Source organism: Simochromis diagramma, unplaced genomic scaffold (genome assembly GCF_900408965.1).
Source record: "Simochromis diagramma unplaced genomic scaffold, fSimDia1.1 OVJJ01000798.1, whole genome shotgun sequence".
Lineage (NCBI taxonomy): Eukaryota > Metazoa > Chordata > Actinopteri > Cichliformes > Cichlidae > Simochromis > Simochromis diagramma.
This window is the reverse complement of record NW_024386736.1, coordinates 1,469,704-1,481,751: the sequence shown is the minus strand read 5'-3', so window position 1 is coordinate 1,481,751 and position 12,048 is coordinate 1,469,704.

Genomic DNA, 12,048 nt, shown 5'->3' with positions numbered 1-12,048 from the left:
ATGATTCTATTGAAAAGATGTGTTCTCTCACACACACCTTTTTTCTCTCTCCTCTGGTTTTGTTTTTCTTAACTCTATGCCAAAACCAATCTATCGAGTGCTGAAACGTCATTCACTTTCTTTCTTCTTTTTTTTTTTACGTGTACTTCTTTTCACTTTATATGAAAGGTTTTGTTTTTACTGCTATTTAATTTTCCTGTTCCTCCCTCCCCCCCCCCCCCCTTTTTTTTTTTTTTTTTTTTTTTAAACCATGCAGTAGTTTGCTCTGTACTAGTTTGAAGCGGTTCCACCAATCATCTTATGCGACTACTTTAGTAGCCCCCTCCCATCATGCTCCAGTTGTCCGATGAATCCGCTCTTGACTCATTGATTACTTGTGTTCTTTTATGGATTTGTTATTTTTATTCATCATGTTCATGTTTTTAGTCTCTTTGCCGTCTCATCTTCCACTATCTCGTTCCCAGCTTCTGCAGTCTGTATAATAGGTTCTGATTCTGTTGTTTTTAGCTCTTATTTCTGAGATGTTTTTATCATCCACGGTAACAGTTTTGGGATGTTGTATGCCATTGTGTTTGGAAACTGAGCTGCTTTTTTTTTTTTTTTTTTTTTTTTCTTTCCCCTCCCCCCCGACTGTCTGTAGGTTGGCCCACTGATCCGTGAGTGTTTCTGACTCTATAATCACGTCTTCTTTTTCTCCTTTTTTTAATGTTCTACTTCCTTTCCGTTTTCATATTTAACTGTTTTTAAGTTTCTTTTCCCTTTGCTATGTTTTTTTTTTTTTTTTTTTTTTCTCCTTTTACCCAGAACAATGTGTTGGTATGTTGGTGAGTGAGGCATTGAGGTCAATAGATTCATCTTGTTCAGATTATGGAGTACAACATCTTTTTTTTTTTTTTTTGTTTGTTTGTTTTTTTAAAGAAAAGTATTAAAATAATATTTAAAAAAATATTTGGGTGTTCATGGTTTTTTGTTTTATGGGTTGAGTCTACAAACAAGTGAACTTTAGTTATCCACTGTCTGCCAAGGGGGGGGGCTGTTCCATCATTTTGCTCACTGAAGAGTCATTGTTACAGTACAGCTCCACTCTGTGCACATCCTGGATGGTACATGTGCTTTATGTCCTATGCAGACTTCACACTTTGGCCCAGTTATCTCATTCCAAATGTCTGTTTGACCTCTTATCGGGCTGGGGTGGGGGAAAGGTTCCCCTCTGGGCAGGTCGCAAAGCCAACGCAGATAGACTGTTGTGTTCACATCAACCTGTAGCAGTTCTAGCAATTCTTTAAAAAAAAAAAAAAAAAATCTTTTTTTTTTTTTTTTTTTTTTAAATATAGCCTGACTAAAAAGGTCCCAATCAGGTATTGTCTGATGATGATAAACATAACACCTGTTACAAGACTCAGCTCCGCCCTGACACAAGCATCACAGCTGCCAGTCATCACAGCTATGTTCTTTACTATTGCAAAAAGGCAAGGTTTGTCTGGAGCTCGCTCAACCTGAATATTCGGTAGAGACTAAGCAGTGCAGACACAACCCATGCTAGCATCTGCTAAGAGAACACTTGCATTACCATTCAGGAGAGAGGAGGAATGTGAATGATGCTGCATTTCTTTTTTGCTATTATAAATCCATTTATAATACCAAAATATAAATGCATTTGTATTTCATAATGAAAGACTCCACTTGAGGCTCAAATCAGTGTAGTGATCAACCTGCAGGTGCTTAGTGCAGCGTTAACAGAGTGTTCCCAACAGTGAGACACTGAAAAGAGGGTTTGAAAGAGAACTGTCTGAAACTGAATGTTTATATTAGCCTAATGCTGGCGGTTGTTGAAAATTGCATAGTGACATTTAAATAATAAACAGACCAGAACCTTTAAGTGGGCACAGTCACACTTATGTACAAACGAAGAGAATGACTGTGGCTAATTTTGCCATCTACGGTCACCTCTTCCTCAGCACTCATGGTTCAGACCACAACCATTGTGTAGAAGTTGGCCTTCAATTTTATTTCAACATTACACGTGACTCAACAAAACTGGTGAAGTCTTTCCACATACATGTTAAAACCTGTCAAGTACTCAAAAATGCATTTGTGGAGGTTGCTGTGACGCAAGGTGACAACACATTTTGCTATGATCACTTGCACAAATACACAGAAACACAAGTGAAAACCTTAGCAGCCATCCTGTCTCAACTGTTTAAAAATCAAGCAATAATACATTTTTGCAGTTTTAGTTCTGTGAATGTGAAAGCCAGAGAAACTTTATTGCCAAGAAAAAGTATTTACTCACCAATCCAAATCACTGAATTCACATCTTCTAATCGCTTTGACGACCACAGGTGTAAAAAAAAAAAATCAAGTAAATGTAAAAATCACCTAGGCATGCAGACTAGTTCTGCAAACATCTGGGAAAGAATGGTCGCTCTCAGGAGCTCAGTGAATTCCAGCATGGTACCGTGATAGGATCGCAGCAAGTCCAGTCATGAAATTTCTAAATATTCCACAGTCAACTGTCAGTGGTATTTTAACAATGTGGAAGTGATAGGTTACATAAAGTCAGAGACACATAGTACACAGAGGTTGCCAACATCACTAAAGACTTTCAGTGCGTAGAGAGCTTCATGGAATGGGTTTCTATGGCCGAGCGGAGTTTGGCTCTGCCCCTTAGCACCAGTGAAAGGAACATGCTCCCAACTCATTTCAGCCATGTGCAGTGGTACAGTACGCAGTGAAGCAAGACAACGCTCCTCCAAGATCATGGTGCTACATATAAGGGACAATCAACACAGGCCTCCATAAAGTGCAAGTGTGCAAAAAACAAAAACACCAGACAGAACAGAACGATGCAGACACAACAGTGCAATAGAAAAGTGCAACAATGACAGTGGGTTATGCAAAAAGACTGAGCATTGTGCAAAAAGTAACTTCGTGTATGAAGATGTGCATGTGTGTGTATGAGATTGTGCAGATAAGTGCTTGAGGTAGTGACATGTATGAGGGTATGCATGTGTGTCTGTCCAGTCACTGAGTGTTCAGGAGTCTGATGGCTTGGGGGAAGAAACTGTTTTGCAGTCTGGCAGTGAGGGCACGGATGCTCCGGTACCTCTTGCCAGAAGGCAGCAGGGTGAAGAGTGTGTGTGAGAAGTGCACAACGCTGGTGGCTTTGTGGATGCAGCGGGTGCGATAGGTGTCTGTGATGGAGGGAAGACATGCTCCAATGAACTTCTCAGCTGTTCACACTATCCGTTGTAGGGTATTGTGATCCAATACGATGCAGTTACCATGCACAGTGATGCAGCTGCTCAGGATGCTCTCGATAGTCCCTCTGCAGATGGTGGTGAGAATGTTGGGAGATGGGCTTTTCTCAGGTCCCGTGTGAGGTAGAGACGCTTTCTTACTTATGGAGCTGGTGTTGAGGGTCCAGGTGAGGTTCTCTCCCAGAACACCAAGGAATTTGGTGCTCTTGATGACCTCCACAGAGGATCCATGTTGCAACACGACTGCACACCAGTGCACAAAGACATGGATGAGCGAGGTTGGTGTGGAAGAACTGGCTAGCACAGAGTCCTGACCTTAACCCGTAGAATACCTTTGGGATGAATTACAGCAGAGACTGCAAGCCAGGCCTTCTCATCCAGCATCACTGTCTGACCTCACAAATGCACATGGCTGTTCGTAGTGTAGACCGCAGATACAAACTGTGCTACTTTTAGTTGTTCTCTTGGAACAAGGGTCACTGCAGCAGGTAGCTGCTCTTCCTGATACAACATCCTTTAGTTCGACCCTTAACCACTACTCTATGGCAGTACGACACAACTGTAAACTGAAGGTGTTAAATGAGTCTGAATTAGTTTTTATAACACAACAACTTGTGATTCACACCTCTTAAAGGTAACAGCTATGTCAGCGACAGAGCCAGCATTCAAACACTTCTGCTCTACAGTTTGAATCAAGCCCCGGCCCTCCAGTACTACACATCTGAAGCCTTTGTGTGGATAAAATAACGTGGACAGTTTTATTTAAACTGTATCCTAAATCTAGTCTCCCATGGCCTTGAGCAGCTGATAAACCTGCTGCTGCAAGGATCTGCTTTGTTTCTTTATCATACTGAGCAGGGAGAAGGCTTTTCCTGTCCTCTGCATATTTGACTTTCAAATCGTTGTGTTGCATAGCTTTTAAATGGTTTGAATTAAATTCAGGGCGGGACAGAAACCAACGCATTTCCAAATACTCCACTTGGAAGAGAGGGCAGTGTGTGTAAATGCAGGAAAACTGACAAGTTTTCCTGCATTTACACAAGTCATACCTGTGACAAGTCATACCTGTGAGAGGATGACAAGAAGTTAGCATAAAAATAAGGGATGCCCAGGACAAACTGCGTGCACCTCCAGATAAGCAGGAGTGAAAGTGGGGATCTTGAAAGGACAGTCTTGGAGTGTTTTTGTGTAAATAAATTAATTAAAGTGGAACGGCAAGAGCTCTTTTCTACTACATGTGGCAACACATTCTAAGAACCTGAGTCAGTCAGGCAAGCTGCATGTTGTCGCAGACAAGTCATGTGATCCACTTATGAACCAGAGGAGCACAGCCCTTTGCATTTTTGTCTCTTCTGCTCATGTGCACATTTTTATGTCTTCTGCAAAAGATGAAACACGTTTACTCAGCATGTTGAGGCACAAGTTTACTTTTACATTTGATTTAGTGCTGTTTTGTGAAACCTTTGCAAGATATTCTTAAGGCATCTTGAAAGAAGTGTTTCCCCAAACTTTCCCTTGGCCCAGTAATACAGGGCCCTTTGTACTGCCAAGCACTTGTAACTGATTATATGTACACTCACCGACTGTGACTCGGGTGGTAGAGCGGGTCATCTACCAATTGGAAGGTCGGTGGTTCTGCCTTCGGAACAATTCATTTTTCATGGCACAGATTCAACAATGTGCTGGAAAGATTCCACAGAGGTTTGGTCCATATTGAGACAATACTCATACACATCTGCTGCAGGCTTCTTAGCTGTACATTCACGATGCTAATCTTTCGTTCCACCACATTCCAAAGGTGCTCTATCAGAAGTTTAGATGATCTGAGCTTTGTGACACCGTGCATTATCCCGCTGTGAGCAGCCATTAAGAAGATGCCTAGTTTGTGGTCATTAAGCAAGGGAAATGGTCAGCATTTAAACGATGCTCAGTTGATACTATTGGGCCCAAAGCGTGCCAAGAAAATATCCCCTACACCATCCATGTTTCATATTTCAGAAACTGAGACTCATCAGACCAGGAAACCTTTTTACAGTCTTCCATGTCCAGTTTTGGTGAACTTATATGAATTGTAGCCTTGGGTCAGCATACCTGGATAGAAACCATGCAAACACGGGGAGAACATGCAAACTCTTTACAGAAAGACCTTGGCCTGATGGTGAAATTGACCTTCTTCTTGCTGTGAGGCAACCATGCTAACCACTGCTCCACCGTGCTGCTCTTACCAAAATTTTCTGTCTGAAATCAGCAAGGCATTTTCACCCAGAGAGCCGTCACTCACTGAAAACAGCAAACAGTAGAGAGTGAACTCAACATCAAAGGTTTGAAGGATATGACTAAAGCTGATGATCACAGAATTGTTTCCATTACAAGGAAAAAGCACTTCACAACATTTAGCAAAGTCAGGAACAAAGCCTACAAACAAAAGACTTAATTTAAACACACAGGGTTGTCCTAAAGTTGAGAGCAAAGTTGAAACTTGAGAACACCAGGTTCAGATCAGACGTCATATTTAGAACGATGAAGAGTGTTAAGATGTAAAAGAGGAGATGACTATCTAAAGCACACCACATCCTTTCCCAAACACGGTTGAAGATGCGTAATAGCTTGATGGCTGACGGTAGAACTGAGTCCGCAGTGGTTACTAACGATGTGGTTGCAGATAGAAGCAGCAGCATGAATTCAGAAGGGTGTACAGCTTCGATTCAGTCCAGTGCTGCAAAACAGACAGATTCATTTCATTGACCTGACCTCAGTCCAGCTAACAGTGCTTTCACATGAAGAAGAAAATGTAAAAGCAGAGACCCACAAACAAATGTCTACTGAAGGCAGCCACAGTAAAGGCCTTGCAAGACATCTCGAGGGAGACTTCTGGTGAAGTTTGGGGTTTCCAAACTTGCAGATTTCCCCATTTTTAGTGACTTCAGTTTATCCAATTAGTTTGGGGCCTGTAATTCCAAAACAATTAATGTAATACTTGTGTCAAAGCTGTTGATTGTTCAAAGCTGTTCAAAGTCTGTACGTTAATCGCAAAGTTTTCACAAAACACCTGTCGTGTTTTTAGAGGAAATATGCTCCATTTGCATGTAAGGGGCATGTGTGTCCTAGCGCGGGAGTGGGGATTTACAAATATTCAGCACACAACTTCTACCCTACATGTATGGTTTCCTCCCCCACACCCAGATTGAGTAAGAACTGCCTCGGTCTTCCCGTTAATGATATTAAAAGAGCTCAGGCTTGGAAATCAATTACAAGGGAAGTCATTGGGACATCAAGGTTCTACCAAAATTGATGCCAGATGACAATAAACAAGTCCATATGAGATTTACGGACACGCAAACACTCAGCCACGATCCAGAGCTGAACACATTGCACAAGACCCCACATGGTTCTGTCAAAAACACACAGACACACTCGCTAATGCATTCTCCTGCTTACACGCAACTAGTTCTCATGCTCTGCTTTGTGTTGCACATGGTTTGCTTGTGGGAGGTGATCTGCTGTTTCAGCACACACACACACACACACACACACACACACACACACACACACACACACACACACACACACACACACACTGGCTGAAAAGGTCTACACCCTCCTCGATAAATCTCTCTCAAGCATGTCTGCTGTCTTTGCCAGGTTGTTGTCTTGGGATCGACACAACCTTTCCTTTTTCCGCCTCTTCCTCCATCCTGTTCTAAATAGAGCTCCTCTTTTCTTTCTTTTTTTTCCTGCTTGGATATTTTTAGCAACACAGGGCTCGTTTTCAAGTAACCTTTTGGCCTTGCTTTTGCATTACCTGATGATACCTAAACGGCACTGGCATGTAGCCCAGAAAAGCCAAACCAAAGTTCATATTTCATATTTCTCTAGCCTTGTCTTTGAAAAAGTAATTACAGCTTGGCGTTTTCCGTACAAAAAGGACACAACAGTGAGGCAACACCAAACATCTGCACAAAAGATTTAGGATCATTCATTTTATAAGTATCACCAATCAAAACCACACGATGATACCCTGAACACCAGTGCCAGGGCTAGAAAACCAACAAAAAATGTTTAAAGGAGGAGAAACAAAGCAGTAAGAGCAAAAAACAGTAGTTGGAACTTTTTGGATGTATGTAAATTCCAATGGAAATGTACACACTCTCAAATATAGCAAAGTTTTTGATAGAAATGTTTGAATTTCTTCCTTCATTATACAGAAACAGAAAGCCTATTTTTCAGGAGGAGACTCTAAATGTTGGAGGCAATGTGGGGATCAGGAGGCTAACCGCTGGAATATGGAATATTTTGGGGATGTCTGGTGATGAGGTCCGTACTAAAGAAACAGGCAGAGCAAGTAATACTGCTCTGCCCTCAGTTTCCACTTTATTCTTAGGAAATGTAGATTTTCAGACAAGATGACCACATTAATATATATTTAGTATTCTGATGTATCTGTTGTGCAGGGCCGCGGGTCGGATTTGAACCCGGGCCGGCCGCTCTCAGCCATGTGGGCCCCCACTCAACATGCTGACCTAAACCAGTGCCCCGATGTGTTCATGTTATCACTCCCAAATTGTATAAAGTTCCCATAATCTAGTAAAAATCTATCGGTGGTGGAAGGTAAAACCTTGTACTAGTTCTGCTACTTGCCTTGTAAACATAAACAAGGGTTGGTCTCATGTCTCAAACAACTTCATTCACATGCAGCCCACTGAGATTAAAAATTTCCCCTATCTGTAAAGTGCACATGACCAGCTTGTGACAAGAACATGAGTGACGGTGATTTCAATGCACTAAATCAAAAGTTAAACAGCTGACAACCACTCATGATTTCACATGAAGTCCTCTTTCGTGCTGTCCTCTTGAAAGTTTTAGGAATATTTGGTGAATTAATTCAGTGCCACGTTACCACCAGACACATGGTTATGCATATCATTTTAATGGATACCAGGATATCTATATTGATATGGTAATGTGTTAGGCACAAAAGAATGTTGGGTTGTTTGATAGAAATGAAAATCATCAAGTTACAGAAGGCTGAACCACATCAGCGCATGTTCCTAATTAGACAACGGATGGTGTCCTGGGGGAGCTCCGCCCAGATCTGGATAAGAGCGCCAATAAGCTCCAGGACAGTCTGAGGTGCCTCGGATAAAACAAAGCATAATGTCCCAGAGATGCTCTGGGACCAAGGGTCCAAGGGTTTCATCCCAATACGTAATGGCAGGAGTGCTGTTACTTAGTCTACGTGTCCCTCAATGGATATGTTTCCCCAGACAATCAATTACAAACTGGTCAAACTGGTCGTCCTGAACGATGTTAGGCAATAAAATGTTCTCCATGGTGTCTCCAGACTCTTTCACACCTGTCACAGGGGTGAAAAGCACAGGATGCCAATGGTGAACCTCCAGATAAAGACTTCCACCATGAGCATTCATCCTACATTAAAGCGATTTCTAAACAATTAAAGTACAGAAGTTCTATTTTTCACTATACTCTACAGAAAGTTCTCTTTTCCCCCCAATGTGTCCACAGTATGAAATTTCCACAGGAAACTTTCTGTGAATTCACAAAAACGTCCTGTTTAAACTCCAAAAAGTCACAGTGACAGATTTCTTTCATTAACTCCAGCAGCGTTTTTACTGTATAAAAACATACTGTTGAAACCTCTTTTTCTTATGTTAAGATATTGCAGGGGTTAAATGCATGGTTACATTTCTTTACACTGTGTGAAAGAGGAGTTTCACTGTTACGGCCCCAAAATACAAAATTAGTTAAACAGCCCCAGTTTAGACTATAATAAACACAATACTGTGGCTGAAATCCACACTTTATCTGCAAAACAGTTTATACCTCATCAAAAACTGTATGAAAAGCACAAAACATCCAATCAGCTCGCCCTCCCTCTGGATTCCCCAGCTCTCCATATCCTAAAAGATTACCACTCTGAGATTGGTTGCTTTTTATTGGTTACCGGCACAGAATTGCTATTATCACTGCAAAGCTGAAGAGCCAAGAGATCTTACAGGATATGTGCGATAATCACATTTTCCCAAAATTTCAATCAGCTGTGAATGAATCTTATTGCTGAATTTGTGAGACAAGCCCTGTTTTCTTGCCACTGTTTAATGTCCACTTACCAGGAAATCTGCTGTAAAACATAACTCATAGTGCAATAACACAAAATTTCAACCATTAAATTTAATATCATACTGCTCTGGCCTGCTGGTAACCTTGGCCTGCTCTGTGTTACACCCTAATATTAGAGATTTGTTAGAGTTTGCACACTGTCAAACAGGTGCGGAAGAAACAGACGGCAATCGGCATCCTTTTCTCTATGACTACGGCATACCCAGCCTCCGGCCAGCTGCCTCTGACACTGGGAGGAAATAAGGAAATGGAGGAGCCCAATACAGCTAACTGGAAACTGTGAGTGCTGGAACAACCACACACTGGACACACATTGTGAAATGCAACCCGCCTAATAAGGAAAGCAGATTGAACATGCTGAAGAAACATGTCTGAACCATTTCTCACATCCTAACCAACCACAAAGTGGGTCACTGGTGTAAACAGGAAGGGGTATTCAATTTGCCATGTGTCTTCTGTCTCTGTGCAGTCTTTCTTTTAGTTCCTCCTTATCGTTTCCCTTCTTTATTCTCATCTTATTTTCATTATAAGATTGTTTGTACTTTTGATAGTCCCTCTGGAGCACCAAAAAAATTAATGCAGTGATCCTAAGTGCAAACAATTGATCTTCAGCTATACGTTCGCCTAGTCTACTCCTAAACAGCAGAAGACATTCTGACACTCTTTAGTCAGTTTCGGGCATTAAGCCAGAAACATACACTTAACCTGTTAGCCCACTAGTGTACGTGGAGGTTTCTGTGCTCATTATAACTGTACAAAACAGAGGCTTGAGGTAATCCAAGGTACCATTTTTTTACTTGAATACTTTTTTATTAGATGAACTGAGAGGTCAAAGGAAGTATGATCTGCGCCCAATGTGCTCATGCAAAGTTTAAGGCGGGATGCTAATCCACAGACTGTATAAAAAAGCGCTACTAAAGGCCTCATTTTGAGGCCTCAAGGTTTTGCAGATATGAAACATGAACGTAGACCCTGTGACATCATCCAGTGGTTTTGCACTCCATATTTTGAAGGGTTTCAAAAACCAGAAATTTCAAAACTTCTACTTTCAAAGAGTTTGAGTGCTAAGTTTTTAGCTAACCCTAGCATGTAACACTAGCAATATATGGATGTAGCGGTCGACATCCATATATTGTATGGGTGCGACACACACACACTGCAACACACACCTGCTAATTAGTGTTAACTAACAGCAATTCCTGGAATTTCACTCACCAAAACTAAAGCACCAACTTCCTGGACCAATATCACAAACACAAGCGAGAGTTCCAGCTCAATTATAAAGGTGAGGCCTAGCAGACACTGCAAGTCAAAGTAGTCAATCAAAGTGGCCAGCACGCAAATGTTAAGCCTTGGTAAGCATTAAAAAGGTGAGCTTTTAAAAAAAATCCCATCCTGTATGGTTTTTACGAAGTAAAAATTAGCACCAAATACTTTGGGGGCCTTTTTGGGGTGTTCTTTTGGAGCCAGCCTCAAGTGGTCATCAGAGGAACTGCAGTTTTTTTTTGCCACTTCCACTTTGGCCTAATTTGCAGTTATAGATTTGAGACTCAGTAAATATACAACATGCATATGACTTCCCATACGGTAACAAAATATATTTTGAAATATATTTTGAAATACATTTCAAAATATATTTCAAAATACAATTGAAAATTAATTAAAAATCTTTCAAAAGTATATTTTACCCTTCATATATTTCAGTCAAAGAAAACACATTCACATATAACAACTGAGAATCTTTATTTGATATCTAAAACAAACATAGCATATAAATCAAGCTAGGAACATACATTATACAACTTTATTCTTATAACATGCTTAAACATTCTAAAATTATATACATATAATATCATTAGTTAATCATTAAGCGTGTAATCATTAGTTATTATTAATCTCTGGCTCTCTTTCACAGTGTGCATTTTGTCCTGTTGGAACAAATGAAAAAAAAAACTGAATTGAAACTGATCAACAAAGCAATTGAGAAAGATCAAAAATAATAAACTAATTCACAAAGGAAGAAAAAAAATCAGAGGAACTCGGCTGTCTTGGTTGCAAAGATTGATTGAGGTTTACACAGCTTTAATTACTTTGAGCCTTTACTACTACAATACATCAGATGTGACAGACACATCCAGCCTTAAAGCTCACTACAAACCACGTGATCATTTACAGTTCACCTGCTACTTTAGTTTATATCAGGGGTGTCAAACATAAGGCCCAGGTGCCAAAATCAGCTCAGCAGAGACTACAATGTAGCCCACTGAAAAGCTTTGCTTTTATTATTATTATTATTATTATTAATGTGAAAGAGGGCATAGAATTTAAACTTTTAACTGTTTCTGTCGTACGTTTCACAGGTTTTTCTATTGATAAATTATGCCAGAAACGTTTCTGCAAATGTTCCACTATAGAAAAAACATTATGAACAAGCTACCTGAACTTGTGTAATTTTACACATTGCAGTTGTTTTTCTTACATGAAGATATCTCGGGTATTATGATGTAAAATTAGCTCCACATCCCTGGTTTTTATCTCCCGCCTGAGTAGCGTCCTTGCCCACTCTGTCAATCACTCTGACGCTCCGCTCTCATTGGCTGACATGCCCCACCGCCAGCCAAACAGGGTGGATACCAAAAACGCGCAGGTT